The 20,204-nt window shown below is 44.9% G+C and overlaps 1 pseudogene; it reads right to left on the reverse strand.

Annotated features, from left to right (window-relative positions):
- Positions 1 to 9,196: 9,196 nt before the first annotated feature.
- The window catches only part of LOC133460962 (zinc finger protein 91-like), a 59,180-nt pseudogene continuing 48,172 nt past the window's right edge, over positions 9,197 to 20,204 (reverse strand).

Consider the following 20,204-nt stretch of genomic DNA (forward strand, 5'->3'; position numbering starts at 1 on the left):
ATGGGGATCTCAATAAATAAACAATAAACAAACATTCTCCCAATCCTCTTCTGGATCATCCAAATGCTCTCTAGCAAACTTCAGACTGTACTGGCTTCAGCAGGGGGAACGTCTGGCCCTGCAGGATCTGAGTCGCTGGCGGCGTATTTGTTACTGACGGTTCCTTTGTTACTCTGGTCCCAGCTCTCTGCAGGTCATTCACTAGGTCCCCGTGTGGTTCTGGGATCTTTACTCACCGTTCTTGTGATCATTTTTACCCCCCGGGTATAATATATAAGTATAATTATAATCTACAATTACCAGGTAATATTATGGAAACAACACGCGCTTTCTTTTACAGTCCAGTTTCACTTTAATTAATGGGTAAATATCAGGTAATTATTTCTGTACTTAATGAAGAAGTACCAGGTAATATTATGGAAACAACACACGCTTTCTTTTACAGTCCAGTTTCACTTTAATTAATGGGTAAATATCAGGTAATTATTTCTGTACTTAATGAGGAAGTACCAGGCAATATTATGGAAACAACACACGCTTTCTTTTACAGTCTAGTTTCACTTTAATTACTGAGTAAAAGCCAGGAATAAATGTCTGTACTTATTGGGTAAATACTTAGGAAATAGAATTACTGGGCAAGTAACTACAAGGTAAGTACCTGCCAATTGCCAGGTAAAACATGGTAACTATCAGGTTAATTACAAGGTCATTAGAGTCATTTACACCCCTCGGGGGTACATGCACCAATCCATTGATAATACATAAATCAATAATGAATGGGTAAATACCCGGTAGTTATCCATGAAATGTATAGTAAATACAAGGTAACTACATGGTCATTGAAGTGTAATTAGCTGGTAACTACCTCAAATATAGGTTATAATTTCCTTGTAGTTTGCAGAAAAATACTTAGTAATTACCTGGTACTTACTTAGAAATAATTCATGTAATTTCAGAGTAATTACATGGTAAATTGACTGGTAGTTACCAATATTAACCTAGTAAATACCTGTAATTTCCCTCATAGTTCCCATCTAATGGCCGGGTTTCCCAGATCCAACCTCTAATTAAGGATTTAAGAGAGGTTCAAAGAAGGTTTCAACTAAGAGAGAACCTTAAGATACGGGTGTTTCCCAGATGACTTCTTAACACCGTCCTTTAGTTTCGCTCTTTCAAAAGCTCTTTGGAGCAGCTGTCCGGTTCTGAAACCAAATCAATCGATGTCAGGCAAATCGATCACCGATCACTATCAGCGCATTTTCACACGCAGCACTGCTACCTAACGCACTAATTCCCTGCGTGCGTTACAATGAAAAATTAAGATGATAAATATAATTCAATGACCCCTTTTCATGATGAAAACAAGACGGCAACTAAATAAGAAGTAGTCCTGGTAAGAGAATAATGAGGAAATGTATTGTTTTTATTAAATGTGAAAGATGGACGGAAGGAGAAATTAACTTAACGATCATTCAGCATATTGGACCACATTGTATCCTCCTGACTAGTAAAACAGAATCCTTCACCTCAAAAAAATATTCTAAAGTTTATTTAGCTGCTTGACCGTTTTCACTATTGCATTTATCAACGTTGTATTTGTGGATGTTTGGAGACACAGCGGGTGTGGAGACCAGTGTTGGGACTAACGTTATTTAGTAACGCGTTACAGTAACGCCGTTGGTTTTGCGGTAACTAATACTCTACCAAACGGTGCGTTACGCCGTTATTTCTGGCTACAGTGAGGCTTTTTTTCCCCACACGCGGAGACCAGAGGAAACGTAGTGGGCGTGTGTGCGTTCAAAAACATGACGGTCATGGCGAGCCAAAAGAAGGCGAGTTTCACAACGTGGAATTACAGCAATCCCTGGTTTTTCGCAGGGGTTATGTTCCAAAAAGAACCCGTGATAAGTGAAATTCTTTTTACAATTATAGAGGGCTTCAAATTGCAGAGATCAGCCCCGCCTCGCACGTATTCCACTGCTCTTCTGATGCTGCTGCATCCGACTCGCGCTGTAGCGTCTTTTTCTCCTAAAGCCGCGGTGCAGGTGGGTTTTATCGAGAGAAGAAAATAGTTATGGGTCGTTGTCTTTGCTCTTTTTTCTTCTGGGGAAAAAGATTCCTATAAACCGACACCATTGGTTATATTTGAGACTGTAATGAACGATTCATCAAAGGCTCCTGTTCTTCAGCTGCTGCTGAAGCTCATTGGCCGTTCTCAGCTTGTTGCTAAGCAACCAACGTTATTGACACAGGAAGTGAAGAATCGGGGAGACTGTTTAGAATGCAGAACACGATGCACAATGCAAATCCATACAGTACCTGCTGAAATGAAGGCTAGAGGGGATTAATGGGAGCATTTAAAATAATGTTTTTATTTATTATTATTTTAATTATTATTATTATTATTATGTATAGTATATTATATTATTATTAGTATAGGTATCGGATAGGTGAATGGATGAATGAATGGGATGCCTGGGTCTGGGGCCCTCCGTTGTCGGGCCTGCATGGGTGTCGCCTTGTTGGGGGGTTCCCTCTCTCCGGGCCCGTCTCCGGTCCCCCCCGCTGCCTCTGCGGCGGGGCGCCCCTCTGGTCTTGGAGGGCCACTTTCGTGGGGGACGGGTCCGCCTGCCCGCATTGGCGGCCGGGGCGGCTCTGTCTCTCCGGGCAGGCTGTCCCCCTGCCGGGTGGGGGTCGTTGGCCTGAAGGGTGAGGGCCTCCTGGCCGCGTGTCCGGCCCGGACCGGGTGGCCGGGGATTGCCTGGGTCGCGGTCTGCCGCCGCGGGATCCCTGGCTGCTTCTTCCCGCGCCGTGGGGGCCCCGCCCGCGGGCCCCCTCGGCCGTCGCCGGGGGGGGGGGGGGGGGGGGGTGGGCCTCGCAGGCGGTGGGTTGCCTCCCTCCTACTTCTCCCCTATGTGGGGTTGCCGGTGGCCTGGGTTCCGGGCTCTTCCGTGTCGGCCTCTGGTCTCGCGGGTGGCGGGTTTGCTCCACCCCCTACCCCACTATAGATACACTTCAGGTGGAGCTTTGTTTGGTTTATTACACACACACACACACACACACACACACACACACACACACACACACACACACACACACACACACACACACACACACACACACACACACACACACACACACTGGGTATAGGTTTACCTTGGTTTTTCTTATTTAGTGGGGAAAGTGCGTGGTCCGATGGCCCATTGCGTGGCTGGCCCTGTGCTGAACCTTCTTTTGTTCTTTTTGGCTGGGATCTCCAACTCCTCTTTGTTTCATTACTTTTGGGTTAACCTTTTCCCTTTTGTTTTTGAAAAATAGCGGGGAAGCTCCAAACCCAGCTGGGGGATGTGATTGCTCGGTTTGTGTTCATCAAGGTCGACACTGTGAAGTCCGCTGGTCTCCACCAGTCACCTGCCGGCGGGGCCTCGGCTGCAGGTGGCCCGGACAGACCTGGAACCGCGCAACTGCCATCATGGTCCAGTTTGCAACAGGACAGTGTCTGGACTTGTTTGTCCGCACTTTTGTGTGTTCCACACTTTTGTGTCCCGGACTTTGGTGGGCGCCGCACTTTGGGTGGGCGCCGCACTTTGGGTGGGCGCCGCACTTTGGGTGGGCGCCGCACTTTGGGTGGGCGCCGCACTTTGGGTGGGCGTCGCACTTTGTGTGGGCGTCGCACTTGTGTGTGGGCGTCGCACTTGTGTGTGGGCGTCGCACTTTGGTTGAGTCCCGGACGTTGGTTGAGTCCCGGACGTTGGTTGAGTCCCGGACGTTGGTTGAGTCCCGGACGTTGGTTGAGTCCCGGACGTTGGTTGAGTGGTCCCCTGAAGTCTTACGACCTGGACATCCGACACATTAAAGGCCGTCTTAATGCGATAGCAGATGCATTGTCGCGGGCTCCAGTTTTAATATTGCCTGCATGTGGTTTGTTTTTTTTCTTTTCTTATAGGCAGGTGTTGTTGTTGTTTGGGGACGGAGGTCCTGGGACCCTCGTCTTATGGGGGGGGGGGGGGTGTGACGACCCTGTTTACCTTCCTGCCTTGTGGCTGGTCTTCCCCCTTGCAGGTGGCAGTGGGAGGAGCTGAGGGTCATCAGAGAAGTGGCAGCACCTGTGCTCAATGAGCCTTTAAAAAGCTCTGGCTGCTCACTTCTCCCCTCTCTCTCATCCCTGAGGCAGCATTTTGTTTGTGGTTTGGTTTTGCTTTAGTTTTACACCTTACACACATACACCCACATTGTTTCCCGCATGCACTCACTTACACCACTGATCTACTGACTACACACGCCATACTTAATTAAGGTTCTTCTTTTAGCTTTATTATTTGGTATTATTTAATAAAAACCCTTTTTGTTTGACTTTCCTTGTGTTGCGTCTCCCTCTTTGTCATGGCCGTGCAGCCCGGTTCGTGACAATGGGCACAGCAGCTGGGCCTCCTTCAGCTCCAGGTCGGTCCAAAGGCGTTCACGTCGAGGCCTGCAGGGTCCCTGGTTCGGCTCCTCTTTGGGCTCACTCGCTGCAAAACGGACAGAGCAGAGGAGAAGAGAGCGAGCAGAAGAGAGCTTTTCCTTTTATAGCTGGCCCAGGAAGTCAAGGCCCCCCCTGAGGCTTGGGGTCTGTGTCCAATCAGGGGCTGTTCCTTATCACTGCAGGGCCTTAGATGCAAATCCTGGTTGAGCTTTGCGTCCATGGAGTTTCCTTTGTTCCAAACCATGCGGTCATGTATCATAAACTCGAGGCTGGTCTCAGCCTGAACTGGGACTCAAAGCTGACCCAAGGCCTCAACTGTTCATATAATCACACAATCAATAGTTCATATGGGACTGTGGCCCAACAAATATTTTCTCTTATCTTTTCTCATCATTTGTATTGTGCTGGCCGATCGGGACGGCTGACTTCCTCATTCTGCGCTGGGTGAGGGGGTGGTCTGGACTTGTGGGTGTATATGTACGTGGAAATGTGTGCATCTGTCTTTTCACTCACTCACTCACTCACTCACTCACTCACTCACTCACTCACTCACTCACACACACACACACACACACACACACACACACACACACACACACACACACACACACACACACACACACACACACACACACACACACACACACACACACACACACACACACACACAGCTTTAATGCATCTAGAAATATTTGTGTGAGAATGCCCGTAAGGAATAAGATTGTACACGGTAAATAATGTATGCTTTTATATATAGATGAATACAGGGTAAATAGTGTTTATATAGAGGGACATGTAACTGCAAATGGCAATAATCACCCAGGTATCCGCAAATTTATAGTCATGTATACCACAATATGTTTACACAGTGTAAAATCGTTACTATTAATTTGTGTAACTTCTCAATACATCAAGATTTTTGACATCTAATAACAAGGGTCTATGTGAAAACATGGTATTGATTTCAAGGGGTAGGAGAAGTTTTTTTTTTTACTTCTTCTTCTTCTTGAACATGTAGAAACTGCTGCTGCTTCAAAAAAAAAAATCTTTCATTCATTGTTCAACTATGTTCGAGCATGCTCGTTACTTACACTACCATCATGTTCAAAATAAAGACATTTGAATTGAATTCTTGTACTTCATTTTATAAATCTGGTTATAACTGAACAGCTCTTACAGCTGCAAGAATCTGCTGCTTTTTAAAAAAAATATTCAAAATCCTTCCCACAATCTAACCACCAGAATTATTTCTTTCAAACTAAATTAACTAAACTAAATTGGTGCCTTTTAAAGGAGCTTGAGGCTCCTTTTAAGAAATGAGACTCTCTAGCGCCACCCTTCACCACGACGGCCGTTGGGGGTACTGCAGCCAACAGTGAAGCCGGCACGGGAGAACGGGGAGAACGTGCATGCAGCGTCATGTGACGTCACATCTGCAGCCCAGCGCGGGAAATTCGGGACCGAATTGCAGCACATTTTGCAGCACACAGCCTGTTCAAGGCAACGGAGAGATACACTAGAGGGCTTATTCTTTTGGGTTTGGAACGCTTCATCTGACATTATTACTAGAAAACTTAAAACCTATTGGCGTTGCCCACACAAAACTCCGCCCGTTAAGACGCGCTGCGGCTTCCACCGGCGCGAGCCCTGATGTCACCATGAATATGGCCTTGATTAATGCTAGATTGCTAGCAAATAAGACCTTCCTGCTGAATGACTTCTTCACCTCCCGTGCGCTGGATTTTATGTTTCTGACTGAGACCTGGCTGCATGCTGGTGAGTTTATTCCATTTTCAGAGCTTCTCCCTCCTGACTGTACATTCTTCAGCTCCCCTCGAACCACTGGCAAAGGTGGAGGACTAGCCTGTGTGTTTAAATCCAGCTTTTACTGTCGGCAGATTCCATCTGCCACATACTCCAGCTTTGAGTTGCAGCTCTTTGAAGTAAATTCGTGTCCTCCCTTGCTGTGTGCGGTGGTATATCGTCCACCCAAATATAATAAGGATTTCATCCAGGATTTTGGGAATTTTCTGTCTGGAATTATGGTGGATTACGATCACTTGTTAATTTCTGGTGATCTCAATATCCATGTGTGTTGCGAAACCAGACCTCTGGTTAAAGACTTCTTGGCTCTGATTGACTCTTTTAATCTTGTTCAGTGGGTGTCTGGCTCGACACATAAAAAAAGGGCATACTCTTGACCTAGTGTTGTCGTATGGCCTATCTGTCTGTGTCAATGAAATTTGTGACAGTGCCTGTATTTCTGATCATTTGCCTGTTTTATTTTCTGCCACTGTCCCTGGGTCTGTTGTTGCTGCTCGTCCCCCTGCTCGCCGCTCTCGTGCCATAAATTCCAGCACTTCACTGCAGTTTTCTGCAGCTTTTAATGCCTTTATGCATTCCTCCGGTGATGGTTGTGATGCCCTTAGTGCTGAAGAGCTTGTTGCTCTTTTTAATTCTACATGCGCGAACATCTTAGACTCCATTGCTCCCTCAAGGAGCAAGCGCTCCAAGCCACCCTCTGAATTGTGGATGAATGACTCTGTCCGTGCTCTCAGACGCTCGTGTAGGCGTGCTGAGAGAAGATGGAAGAAGGACAAGTTGCATGTTTCTTTTGGGATCCTGAAGGACTGTTTATTGGAGTATCAGAGAGCTATCAAAGCTGCTAAAACTGGTTACATTCGCAACCTTGTCTCCAATAATATCGATAAGCCCAAAGTTCTGTTTAGAGCTCTTGATTCTCTTGTTAACCCTCGTGATACTGCCCCCATTGTACCCACGGCTGCTCTCTGTGATGACTTTTTAAATTTTTTTGTTGACAAAATCTCCTCTCTTCGGGCTGTACCATCCCTAGCAGCTCCTGACCCTTCTGCTCCTCCTACATGCTTAGCTGTCTTTGATCAGTTTGAGCCCATATCACTGTCCTCACTGTCTGATGTTGTTCGTGAGCTACGGCCCACTAACTGCCTCTCGGACAGTATTCCCTCTCGCCTTTTTAAAGAGGTTTTTTCTTCACTTGGTTCTTTTATTCTTTTCTTGATTCATGCCTGTTTTAGCTCAGAGTGTTTTCCAGCTCCTTTTAAACATGCTATTGTGCAGCCACTAATCAAAAAGCCAAATCTGGACCCCTCCGTTCTTTCTAACTTTAGGCCCATCTCCAAACTGCCCTTTTTGTCTAAAGTGTTGGAGAAAGTCATTTTTATTCAGTTAAACTCATTTTTAGAAAAGAATGATATTTATGAGAAGTTTCAGTCTGGTTTTAAAACTCGTCATAGCACTGAAACTGCTCTTTTAAGAGTGTTCAACGATCTGGTTTTAACTGTTGATTCTGGTTGTGCTGCTATTCTGGTGACCTTAGATTTGACCGCTGCCTTTGATACCGTTGATCATAGGACCTTGTTGTCACGCTTGGAGAACTCTGTGGGTATCAAAGGTGCGGCTCTCATGCTGCTTCAGTCATACTTGACTGACAGGTCTTTTTCTGTCCACTTGGGTGATTTCTCCTCCAATGTGGCCCCTCTTACTTGTGGGGTGCCCCAAGGCTCCATTTTAGGTCCATTATTATTTTCTTTATATATGCTCCCTCTGGGCTCTGTTCTCCGAAAGCATGACGTTTCTTTTCATTGTTTTGCTGATGATGTCCAAATCTACCTTCCTTTAAAGTTAAAGTGCAAGGACTCTCTGCAGCCTCTACTAGCTTGCCTTAAAGACATTAAGGTTTGGATGGCACAAAATTTCTTGAATCTAAATGAAAATAAAACTGAGGTTATTGTGTTTGGGCATCCGGCTGTTTTTAACGACTCTGTTGATGCTCTGGGCCCCCTTGGTTCCAAAATGAATTCTTTTATTAAAAGCCTTGGTGTCATTTTTGATAGTGATTTTAAATTCGATAGACAGATTGGGTCTGTAGTTAAAGGTGCTTTCTTTCTGCTAAGGCTCCTGGCCAAAGTAAAGCCCTACCTATCTCCTAAAGACTTGGAGAGGGTCATTCACGCTTTTATTTCATCACGGCTAGACTATTGCAACTCCTTGTACGTGGGCTTAGACCAGCGTTCTGTGCGACGCCTGCAGCTGGTGCAGAATGCTGCTGCACGACTCCTGACTGGAACTAGAAAGCGTGACCACATTACCCCGGTTCTGGCCTCCCTGCACTGGCTTCCTGTTCATTACAGAATTGATTTTAAGATTCTGCTGCTTGTTTTTAAATCACTGAATGGTTTGGCTCCCCAATACCTTGCTGAACTTCTCCACTCTCACACACCAGCCAGAGCTCTGAGGTCGTCAAATCAGTTGCTTTTAGACGTCCCGAAATCTAGGCTCAAAACTAGAGGTGACCGAGCTTTTGCGGTGGCCGGCCCTAAGCTGTGGAATAGTTTGCCACTAAATGTTAGATCTGCCCAGACCCTAGTGGTTTTTAAGTCTTCTTTGAAAACTTATTTATTTTCTTTGGCTTTTAGTGTGTGACAACTTAGTTCCCCACATCTGTGTGAAGTGATTGTTTTTTATTGTATTTTATTACTATTGTATTGATCATTTTAGTATGTTAGTGATTTTATTGTTTCTACACTGGGTACTGTGTTTTTCTTTTGGTATTGTTTTATTCTCTTGTATGCTGTACAGCACTTTGGTCGACCTCGGTCGTTTTTAAATGTGCTTTATAAATAAAATTGACATTGACATTCGAATTTTTTTCATAAATTCTACCTCAATCCGGCCTCAAGCTCCCCTGAACTCTCAAAATAAACGATATCAGCACTGATCACAAATGTACAATTTTTATCCAGTGTGAATACGTCGATGTTTTGTCAAATCACCTTGCTGGGCAAAAGCCGCCCCACACTGATCACACCTGTAAGGCTTGTCTCCAGTGTGAATACGTCGGTGACACGTTAGAGTACCTTGATGGGCAAAAGCAACTCCACACTGATCACATCTGTAAGGCTTGTCTCCAGTGTGAATACGTTGGTGACTCGTCAAATGATCTTGCCGGGCAAAAGCCGCCCCACACTGATCACACCTGTAAGGCTTGTTTCCAGTGTGAATACGTCGATGTTTTGTCAAATCACCTTGCTGGGCAAAAGCCGCCCCACACTGATCACAACTGTAAGGCTTGTCTCCAGTGTGAATACGTTGGTGAGTCGTCAAATGACCTTGCTGGGCAAAAGCCGCTCCACACTGATCACACCTGTAAGGCTTGTCTCCAGTGTGAATACGTTGATGTGTCGTTAGCGCACCTTGATGGGCAAAAGCCGCTCCACACTGATCGCATCTGTAAGGCTTGTTTCCAGTGTGAATACGTCGGTGACACTTTAGAGTACCTTGATGGGCAAAAGCAACTCCACATTGATCGCATCTGTAAGGCTTGTCTCCAGAGTGAATACGTTGGTGTCTCGTTAGATGACTTTGCCGGGCAAAAGCCGCTCCACACTGATCACATCTGTAAGGCTTGTCTCCAGTGTGAATACGTTGGTGAGTCGTCAAATCACCTTGCCGGGCAAAAGCCGCCCCACACTGATCACACCTGTAAGGCTTATCTCCAGTGTGAATACGTTGGTGAGTCGTTAGGTGACTTTGCTGGGCAAAAGCCGCTCCACACTGATCACAGCTGTATGGTTTATCACCAGTGTGAGTTTTCTTATGGATCTTCAGGTTTGATGAAGCGGTGAAGACTTGATCGCAATCATCACAGCAGTATCTTTTGGGTCTTCCTTTATGATTCTGTAACAGAGAAGATGACTTACATTATCTTGGCTGCATTATCAAAAGCCTTTTCAGTTTCAAGTATGGAGCTAGAACAGTCTCATAATTCACAAATGCACACTGTCCACAAATGTAAAGGACAAAATTCACAAATGCATAGAACAATTCACACGTGCGTAGGACAAGATACACAAATGTATTTTTGATGCACACACAAATATAACCTGATTTTTAAACGTTTTTTTTTTGTCTGTGGGCTGCGCTGGATTTGCGTGTGACTTTTGGGACTCCCCTTTTTTTTTAAACACAGCGATTTACTCGTAAACCAATCAGACTATAAGGCAGATACACCTGGTGTTTGAGTTGCGTTGCGCCGTTCGCTTAGAAAAGTGATTCAATATTTCGAGTTAGTGGAGTAAAGATAAATAAACAAGACAGCAACACAGGATGAAGAGGAGATCACTGCTCTGCTTTTCTTGTGATCTCGGTAAAGAAAACAGCGCGATCGGAGAATGCTTGTCGGGCCGTTCAACCAGAGCCGTCGGGAGACTGGAGAGCTCAAAGTCCTGCCGATGTAGCAAATGATGATGAGAAACAGTGGAGATATTTATGTACCGGGTGGCCCCGGTGTTTATCTCCGGTTTGTGTAGCGCAAACGAATAGGTGGTAACCACCCCCAGGGCAGAATCTATCGCTGGATACTTATCCTAGCAAAGCTAGCACACACCTGGGTGAAGTGAGGAAAGCCGAGAGTAAAGCATCTTTCCCAAGGATGCACAAAGTGACGCCAATGCCAGAATCCACAACCTTTGGATCATGAGCCCAAAGCCCCAACCACTAGGCCACTCCGCTCCCACTAGGTAATGAAGCCTATAGTCGGGGACCAGAGAGAATGTAGTTGAGCCGAATGATGTTTAGTGGAGGCAGACATTATCTCATTACTGATATGATTTAACAGAAGATTCCTCAATTGATTAATACATAGATTGGATTTTTGTTTCCAGTTCATTAGAATGGTTTTCTTTGCGATACATAAGGCAGGGAGAACCAAGTAAGCCCGGTTAGACCCCATGTGGATGTCTCCCAAGTGACCTCATATGCATAGTGTGGGGCACACTGGAAATCTGTAATTGAGCCATGTGGATAAATCCTCACATATCTCCATCCAGAGCTTCTGTACCGGTGCACAAAACCATGAAGCATGTATATGATTATCAGGGGTGTTCTCTGTACACTGTGAGCAGATATTAGAGGTTGCAAAACCCATCTGGAACATTCTTTTTCCTGTATAATGTATTCTGTAAAGAACTTTGTACTGTATAAATTGCACGTTTTGATTCTTAGTCATAGTGAAATTATTTAAACATATTTGTGACCAAAAGATTTGGTTATTGTTGAGAGAGAGGTCAGCCGCCCTTTTGAAATCGGAAGAGTGTATCTATTTTGGAGATGAACCTGTAGAGTTTCGATAGTAATTTTGGGGTGTTTAGATTAAGTAACTATTTTCTTAGCAGGAAGTTGCAGATCCAGTTGGTTGAGTAATTCCATACTGAACAGTGAGTGTGTTAAAAGGTACAAAATGTCCTCTTATGATTATATGTTGTAGATACTTTATTCCTTGGTCTCTCCATTGAGTAAAGTTTACCCTCTTTTTATCATTTTTCAGAATGTCTTGGTTGTTCCAGATGGGTGTGCGATCACATGGGAAAAAGTGAGACTTTGGCTATTTTAAGGAAGTCCCACATGGCTGTCAGAGTTGAGCTAATATTAAAGTTATTCTATGCAACTTCCTAGAGCTAGCAAGATTTGAAAGTGGCGCTTCCTCCAGCCATTGACTATCTAGTGCAGGGGTGGGAAATCATGGTCCTCGAGGGCCGGTGTCCCTGCAGTTTTTAGATGTTTACCTGCTTCATTGCACCATGATACAAGTGATTGTGTCATTAACAGAATTGTGCAGCCCTGGATGACAAGCTGATGACAGTGATTAATTAGAGTCAGGTGTGTTAAAGCAGGGAAACATCTAAAACATGCAGGGACACCGGCCCTCGAGGACCAGGATTGCCCACCCCTGATCTAGTGACTGGTTTTTGCACCATTTAAAGATATACTGTAACTTATTAACTAAGAAATAATACTGGAAGTTGAGAAAGTCTAAGCCTCCACAGTCTTTGGATTTTTGTAATGTCTTTAAGCTAATACGTGGTGTTTTATTTTTCCACAGGAATTTTGACACGTATGAATCCAGTGACTTAAACCAAGAAGGAGGGGGTTTGGATGGTATCATTGTAAAAATATATTTATTTTTGGTAAAACCATCATTTCGATGGTGACAATTCTCCCCATCAGTGAAATGGGAAGAGAGTTCCATCGGGTAAGATCACCCTCTATTTTTCTTAAGAGCTGAACATAATTTAGTTTTATTAACACTGACAGTCTATGGGAGATGTTTATGCCTGGATATCTAATGTTTCCTGATTGTAATTTAGTAGTGGCTGTCTTCTGGAAACTGCAGTTGATGCACAAAACTGGATTTGGGCCAGTTGATAAAGTAGTCAGACAGAGATGAAAATCCATCTATAAGTGCAATTGTCTGTGATAGTGAGGTTTGTGAGTTCTGGAGGAAGATTAGTACATCATCACCATAAAGAATTATTTTGTGATCTAATGCTTTGCATTGTATGCCTTTTTTCGCATTTTTGCATTGTTTTCCCTAGCTCTCACAGACAGCAGAATTTGGGGTACAACTTTTTTATTTACATACAAATGTTTATCATTACGAACTGCTGCATGTAAACGTACTGACCGAGAGCTACGCGCCGACTAGTGGGGCTACTGTAGCCTGGCGTGAGCCTGTGAGTCCGAGCTCAGGGCAAAGGAAATGAAACCGTGTTTTTGCATTTTCAAATTGAATATTGTCCCTAAAAGTGCGTTGTAATATGTAAATGTAAATGCAATAGGCTGGGGGTGCTGTTTCTCTTATTGCATTTCAATATTGTCCTCTGTAAATCAGGTTAAATCTTTCAAAATGAAATGTGAAATGCCGTTTTCATTTTAATTTGAAAGTTGTTAGAAAATTGCATTTTAATTTAAATTTTGTCCAGAAAAAAGCTTGGTGACATTTAAATGTAAATGCATTAGCCTGGGGGCGCTGTTTCTCTTATTGCATTTGAATATTGTCCTCTGTAAATCAAGTTAAATCTTTCAAAATGAAATGTGAAACAGCTTTTCCATTTTCATTTTAATATTGTCATAGAATGCCCATACAAGTATGTGAAAATGAAAATTCAAATTGAATTATTGCATTTTAATTTCATTTTTGTCCCAAATAACTCATGCATATGTGGAAAATTATAATGCTATTGTGGAATTACATTTGCATTTGAATAAAGTCCCCTATGGGCTTCCATAGTTGCCAATAGAAATTTGCAATTTACCCGATTGAATGCTCTTTCTCCATCTAGAGATAATAATAATAATAATAATAATAATGACTTGGATTTATATAGCGCCCTTCAAGGCACCCAGAGCGCTTTACAGAGATCATTATTCATTCATACACATTCTCTCTGGTGGTTGTAAGCTACATTTGTAGCCACAGCTGCCCTGGGGCAGACTGACGGAAGCGTGGCTGCCATATCGCGCATAACGGCCCCTCCGACCACCACCAACATTCATACACATTCACACACATTCATACACATTCATACGGGGCAAGGTGGGTAAGGTGTCTTGCCCAAGGACACTACGACAGCAAACTGGGACAGAGCGGGATTCGAACCGCCGACCTTCCGATCATTGGACGACCCGCTCTGCCACCTGAGCTACTGCCGCCCCATAAAGATATAATATATATAATTATAAAGATATAATTGTAGACTCCTGTTTATTAATATTTGAATGATCTATAATATTAAGTAGTTTAGGAGTACTAGTAGAAGAGTATCTACCCTTAATAAAACCTGTTTGATTCGGGTGTATAATAGAAGGGGTAATTATTTTCAGACGTTTGGAAAGAGCTTTGCTGATTATTTTGAGATCTACATTTATAAAAGAGATATTGGGCAGTATCTCGATGGGAGCGTAGGATCCTTATCTGGTTTCATCCATCCATCAATTTTCCGCCGCTTATCCGTTCCTGGGTTGCGGGGGCAGCGGTCTAAACAGAGATGCCCAGTCTTCCTTCACCCCAGACACTTCCTCCAGCTCTTCCGAGGGGAGTCCGAGGCGTTCCCAGGCCAGCCGAGAGACATAGTCTCTCCAGTGTGTCCTGGGGTCTTCCCCGGGGCCTCCTCCAGGAGGGACATGCCTGGAACACCTCCCTAGGGAGGCGTCCAGGAGGATCCGGTACAGATGCCCAAGCCACCTCAGCTGATCCTCTCAATGTGAAGGAGCAGCGGCTCGACTCGGAGCTCCTCCTGGGTGACCGAACTCCTCACTAGGGCTGCAACTAACGACTATTTTATTAGTCGACTAGTCACCGACTATTGAAACGATTAGTCGACTAATCGGATAATTAGTAATTTTTTCTTAAATTTAGTATGTCGCTTTAATTATGTGGCAAATGATAATAAACACAAGAAAGATGGGTACTTCAATGAAAAATACAGGACTGTCTCAGAAAATTAGAATATTGTGATAGTCCTTTATTTTCTGTAATGCAAAAATGTCATACATTCGGGATTCATTACAAATCAACTGAAATATTGCAAGCCTTTTATTATTTTAATATTGCTGATCATGGCTTACAGCTTAAGAAAACTCAAATATTCTATCTCAAAAAATTAGAATATTCTGGGAATCTTAAGCTGTAAACCATAATCAGCAATATTCAAATAATAAAAGGCTTGCAATATTTCAGTTGATTTGTAATGAATCCAGAATGTATGACATTTTTGTTGTTTTAATTGCATTACATAAAATAAAGAACTTTGTCACAATATTCTAATTTTCTGAGACAGTCCTGTAGATATTTTATTCAACTTTGCCGCTGTTCATACAAAAAATTAATAAAATGTCCTATTTAAAACCAAGGACAGGCACAGTGATCAGTCAGACATAAATCCATGAATAAATAAACCTCTGTCCATTATTTTTCATTTTTTAAGAACAGGCAAATGTGTTATATAAAAAATAAAATAAAACGTCTAATTTTTTCTCTATCAAGTGGGTGAAATCGGTTCTGGATGGCAGGACGTGCTCTGGGTTGAACTGGTGTATCATTTGTTGAATCCCGTCACCCAGACCTGACGTGCTTTCTCTTCAAATGCTTGTGCATTACCAACGTGCTCCCGTGATAAGCAAGGTCGGCTTTGCAAACCTTGCAAGTCATCTTTTTATTCACCGTATCGAGGCTAAAAGGCTCCCAAACTTTAGAAGTTTTGTTACGCGCAGCTGCTCTACAGGACGCCGTCATTATTGTTTACCCGTTACCGCTCGGCAGAGACGCTATCGCGCATGCGCGACTCTCGGCAGAGAACGTATTGAAGTGAGATGCCTCACTCCGTTGGAAAAACAAGTCTGGCGACAATTGTCGACAATGGAATTTAATGTCAACAATTTTTATTATCGATTTATTATCGATTTTTGTCATCTCGGCCGCTTGTATCTGCGATCTTGTCCTTTCGGTCACTACCCAAAGTTAATGACCATAGGTGAGGGTAGGTGCGTAGATTGGCCGGTAAATCGAGAGCTTCGCCTTTCGACTCAGCTCCTTCTTCACCACAACGGTCCGATACACCGACCGCATAATTGCGGACGCTGCACTGATCCGTCTGTCAATCTCACGCTCCATCGTTCCCTCACTCGTGAACAAGACCCCGAGATTTTTTTATTTATTTTATTTTTTTATTTATTGGCTTTGTCTCGAACACAACAAAACCCAATCAAATTAAAAGCATCAGAATAAAAAAAATAAAATAAAAGCAAAACAATTTAACAGTCTCATTCAAAAATAAAACACACAGCAAAACAATGTGTTCGAGAGGGAACAGGAGGAAGCAGAACGCTTATTTAGTCCTGTCCCTTCCTCACAATATCATATATAAACTATAAAAATTTAATCAAATTAAAAGATTAAGAGATACTTGAACTCCTCCACCTGAGGCAGGACTTCTCCACCCACCCGGAGAAGGCACGCCACCCTTTCCCGATGGAGAACCATGGCCTTGATCTTGAATCCCTGCCGCGTCGCACTCGGCCTCAAACCGCCCCAGCACATGCTGAAGGTCGCGGTCCTATGAAGCCAAAAGGACAACATCATCCGCAAAAAGCAGAGATGAAATCCTGAGGTTCCCGAACCGGATCCCCTCCGGCCCCTGGCTACGCCTAGAAATCCTGTCCATAAAAATCAGCACCTCCAAAACCGAGGCCATGGTTCTCCATCGGAAAAGGGTGGCATGCCTTCTCCGGGTGGGTGCCACCGGGAGGAGACCCCGGGGAAGACCCAGGACACGCTGGAGAGACTATATCTCTCGGCTGGCCTGGGAACACCTCGGACTCCCCCCGGAAGAGCTGGAGGAAGTGTCTGGGGTGAAGGAAGTCTGGGCATCCCTGCTGAGGCTGCAGCACGCGACCCGGAAACGGACAAGCGGAAGAAGATGAGTGAGATGAGTGAGTGAGTGGTTAATATTAGCAGAGTTCCTATTGAAGGGTAAACTTTTACTCTCCTTAACATTTAAGATAATTTTATCAAATGTCGGTGCTGATATGCTCCAGAATTCCTTGTAGAATTTGACTGGATGTCACACCTGTTCTCAATCAAGAACTATCAAGAAGCCTGACAAAGTGAAGTAGACCAAAATATCCTCAAAAGCTAGACATCATGCTGCGATCCAAAGACATTCAGGAACAAATGAAAAACAAAGTAATTGAGTTCTATCAGTCTGGAAAAGGTTACAAAGCCATTTGTAAGCTTTGGGAGTCCGGCGAACCACAGTGGGAGCCATTATCCACAAACGGCGAAAACATGGAACAGTGGTGAACCTTCCCAGGAGGCCGGCTGACCAAAATTACCCCAACAGCGCAGCGACGACTCATCCAAGAGAGAAAGACCCCAGAACAACATCCAAAGAACTGCAGGCTTCACCTGCCTCAATTAAGGTCATTGTTCATGACTCCACCATAAGAAAGAGATGGGGCAAAAATGGCAGAGTTCCAAGACAAAAACCACTGCTGAGCAAAAAGAACATAAAGGCTCGTCTCAGTTTTGACAGAAAACATCTTAATGATCCCCAAGACTTTTGGGAAAATACTTTGTGGACTGAAAAGACAAAAGTTGAACTTTTTGGAAGGTGCATGTCCCATTACATCTGGGGTAAAAGTAACACGGCATTTCAGAAAAGGAACATCATACCAACTAGGGCTGGGCGACATGGCCTTTTATTAATATCTTGATATTTTTAGGCCATGTAAGTAATAACCTGGGCTGACATCTGGCGAACTCCACAGTCATGACTCAGCTTCATCGTGAGGGCAGCCTATGACACCCTTCCATGTCCCCGAAACCTTGCCCAATGGTTCGGAAGCGAGGGCAAGTGCTCCCTGTGCAGCAAGGACAATGCAGGTCTCCAACACATCCTGTCTGGGTGCAACATCGGCTGACACAGGGGCGCTTCCGCTGGCGGCACAATCAGGTGCTGCGGAAGTTGGCAGAGCAGTTGGAGAGATGCAGAGTCGGGGCAAACAACTCCTCCGATCCCCATCGGCAAAACATTGCCTTCATCAAACCAGGAGAGGTAGGACAGAAGACAGTGACCGGAAGATTGGGACGTCAGCTTACCCCGGGAAAGAGTTGGGAAATGCGCGTCGACCTGGACAAGCAGCTGGTCTTCCCAACTGAGATCACACAGACAACGCTAAGGCCGGACGCTGTGATGTGGTCCACAGCTGCCAAGAAAGTCCTTATCATCGAATTGACTGTGCCCTGGGAGGAGGGGATACCAGTAGCACACGAGTTCAAGTGGTCGAAGTACAGCGATCTGGCGGAGGAGTGCAGAGGAGGAGGCTGGTCCGCGATTATTCACCCGGTGGAGGTCGGATGCAGGGGCTTTGTGGGGGGGTCTGCGATCCGGCTCCTTCGTGCTGCGGGAATGACCGGTCACAGCCTGAAGAAGGCCATCAAGGAATTGGCAGAGGAGGCAGAGAAAGCGAGTTTGTGGATGTGGTTACGGAGGAGGGACAGCAGGTGAGGTCAGTTGCAGGGAGTGGCGTGGGGAGACGTCCCCACAAAGCCACTTTTTTCAGAAAGTGCACGTTGCATCTTTCTGACTCCCCATCTGAAGAACATCTGCTAAGAACATGTTCTGGTTCCGGTTTTACCAGGATGAGATGCTCTGAGCAGGAGGGGCCTTTAGAGCACCTTTATATTAAGAATAATTGTAGGTGTAAGGACTGCAATGTTTCATCCTCTCCTCCTTTACTTTGCATCACTTTCACTTACTTTTAGAAATATGACGTCATATAGTCTTGTTTGACTTTGTTTCGATGATAGTGATTGATTTCATGTGGCCACATTTAAGCAACACTAGGTGACGTTTCTCAGCTCTGGAAGAGAACGGCTCAGCTGCGCGAGGACGCGTGTTGCACTGAGCAGCTCCTCAGCTCTCCGGAGAGCTGTGCGCATCGTGCGAGGAGAAAACATCCCCTCCCGTCTTTACTAAACCGTCTCAGTTTGCTTTGAAAAGAGTCCGTCGCGCGTAGCAACTGCACGGATGAGCTCACGGTGCAAAAAGGCCAAGTTTGGGAAAGTTAAAGTTAAATTAAAGTAAAGTTAAAGTGGGGTGGAACTGACCGACGTACCGGACAGCAGCGCCGACACCAGCTGCTGGTCGTATAACGATGCACGCACGACAGCACGTGACTGACGTATCTAACAGGATGCACTTGTTTTATCTCTCTGAGGAGAGACGAGGGAGTGCGAAAAGCCTGTAATTTAATGCCCGCGGCTAAAAGCAAATACTTGACAATGTATACTTGAATATTCACGATATAGTTAATTTGTACATCACACAGAGTAGAAGCAGAGATACATCGACTATACTTGATATATCCCGCAGCCCTAACTCAAATATGAAATAGAAATGAAAGCAAGATATTTAAAACAGAACTATTATGAATCAGGTCCCAAAGCAATGAAATTATTGGCGAGACGTTTAGGAAAACAACAAGCAGAAATTACAGTCAATAAAATGTATGACCCCAAAACAAATCAGCCCAAATATAAACCAAAAGAAATTTAAAATATCTTTAAAGATTATACAAGGAACTCTACACTGAATCGTCAGATTTGTCAGTCAGTCATCATCTTCTCCCGCTTCTCCCGCCGGTTTGGGAACCTCAGGATTTCATCTCTGCTTTTTGCAGATGATGTTGTCCTGTTGGCTTCATCAGACCGGGACCTCCAGCATGTGCTGGGGCGGTTTGCGGCCGAGTGCGACGCGGCAGGGATGAGAATCAGCACCTCCAAGACCGAGGCCATGGTTCTCGACCGGAAAAGGGTGGCATGCCTTCTCCGGGTGGGTGGAGAAGTCCTGCCTCAGGTGGAGGAGTTCAAGTATCTCGGGATCTTGTTCACGAGTGAGGGAACAATGGAGCGTGAGATTGACAGGCGGATCGGTGCAGCGTCCGCAGTAATGCGGTCGATGTACTGGACCGTCGTGGTAAAGAGGGAGCTGAGTCGAAAGGCGAAGCTCTCGATTTACCGGTCAATCTACGCCCCTACCCTCACCTATGGTCATGAACTTTGGGTAGTGACCGAAAGGACAAGATCGCGGATACAAGCGGCCGAGATGAGTTTCCTCCGCAGGATGGCTGGACGCTCCCTTAGAGATGAGTTTCCTCCGCAGGGTGGCTGGACGCTCCCTTAGAGATAAGGTGAGGAGTTCGGTCACCCGGGAGGAGCTCGGAGTCGAGCCGCTACTCCTCCACATTGAGAGGAGTCAGCTGAGGTGGCTTGGGCATCTGTACCGGATGCCTCCTGGACGCCTCCCTAGGGAGGTGTTCCAGGCATGTCCCACCGGGAGGAGACCCCGGGGAAGACCCA

Source organism: Cololabis saira, chromosome 15, assembly GCF_033807715.1.
Source record: "Cololabis saira isolate AMF1-May2022 chromosome 15, fColSai1.1, whole genome shotgun sequence".
Taxonomy (NCBI): Eukaryota; Metazoa; Chordata; class Actinopteri; order Beloniformes; family Belonidae; genus Cololabis; species Cololabis saira.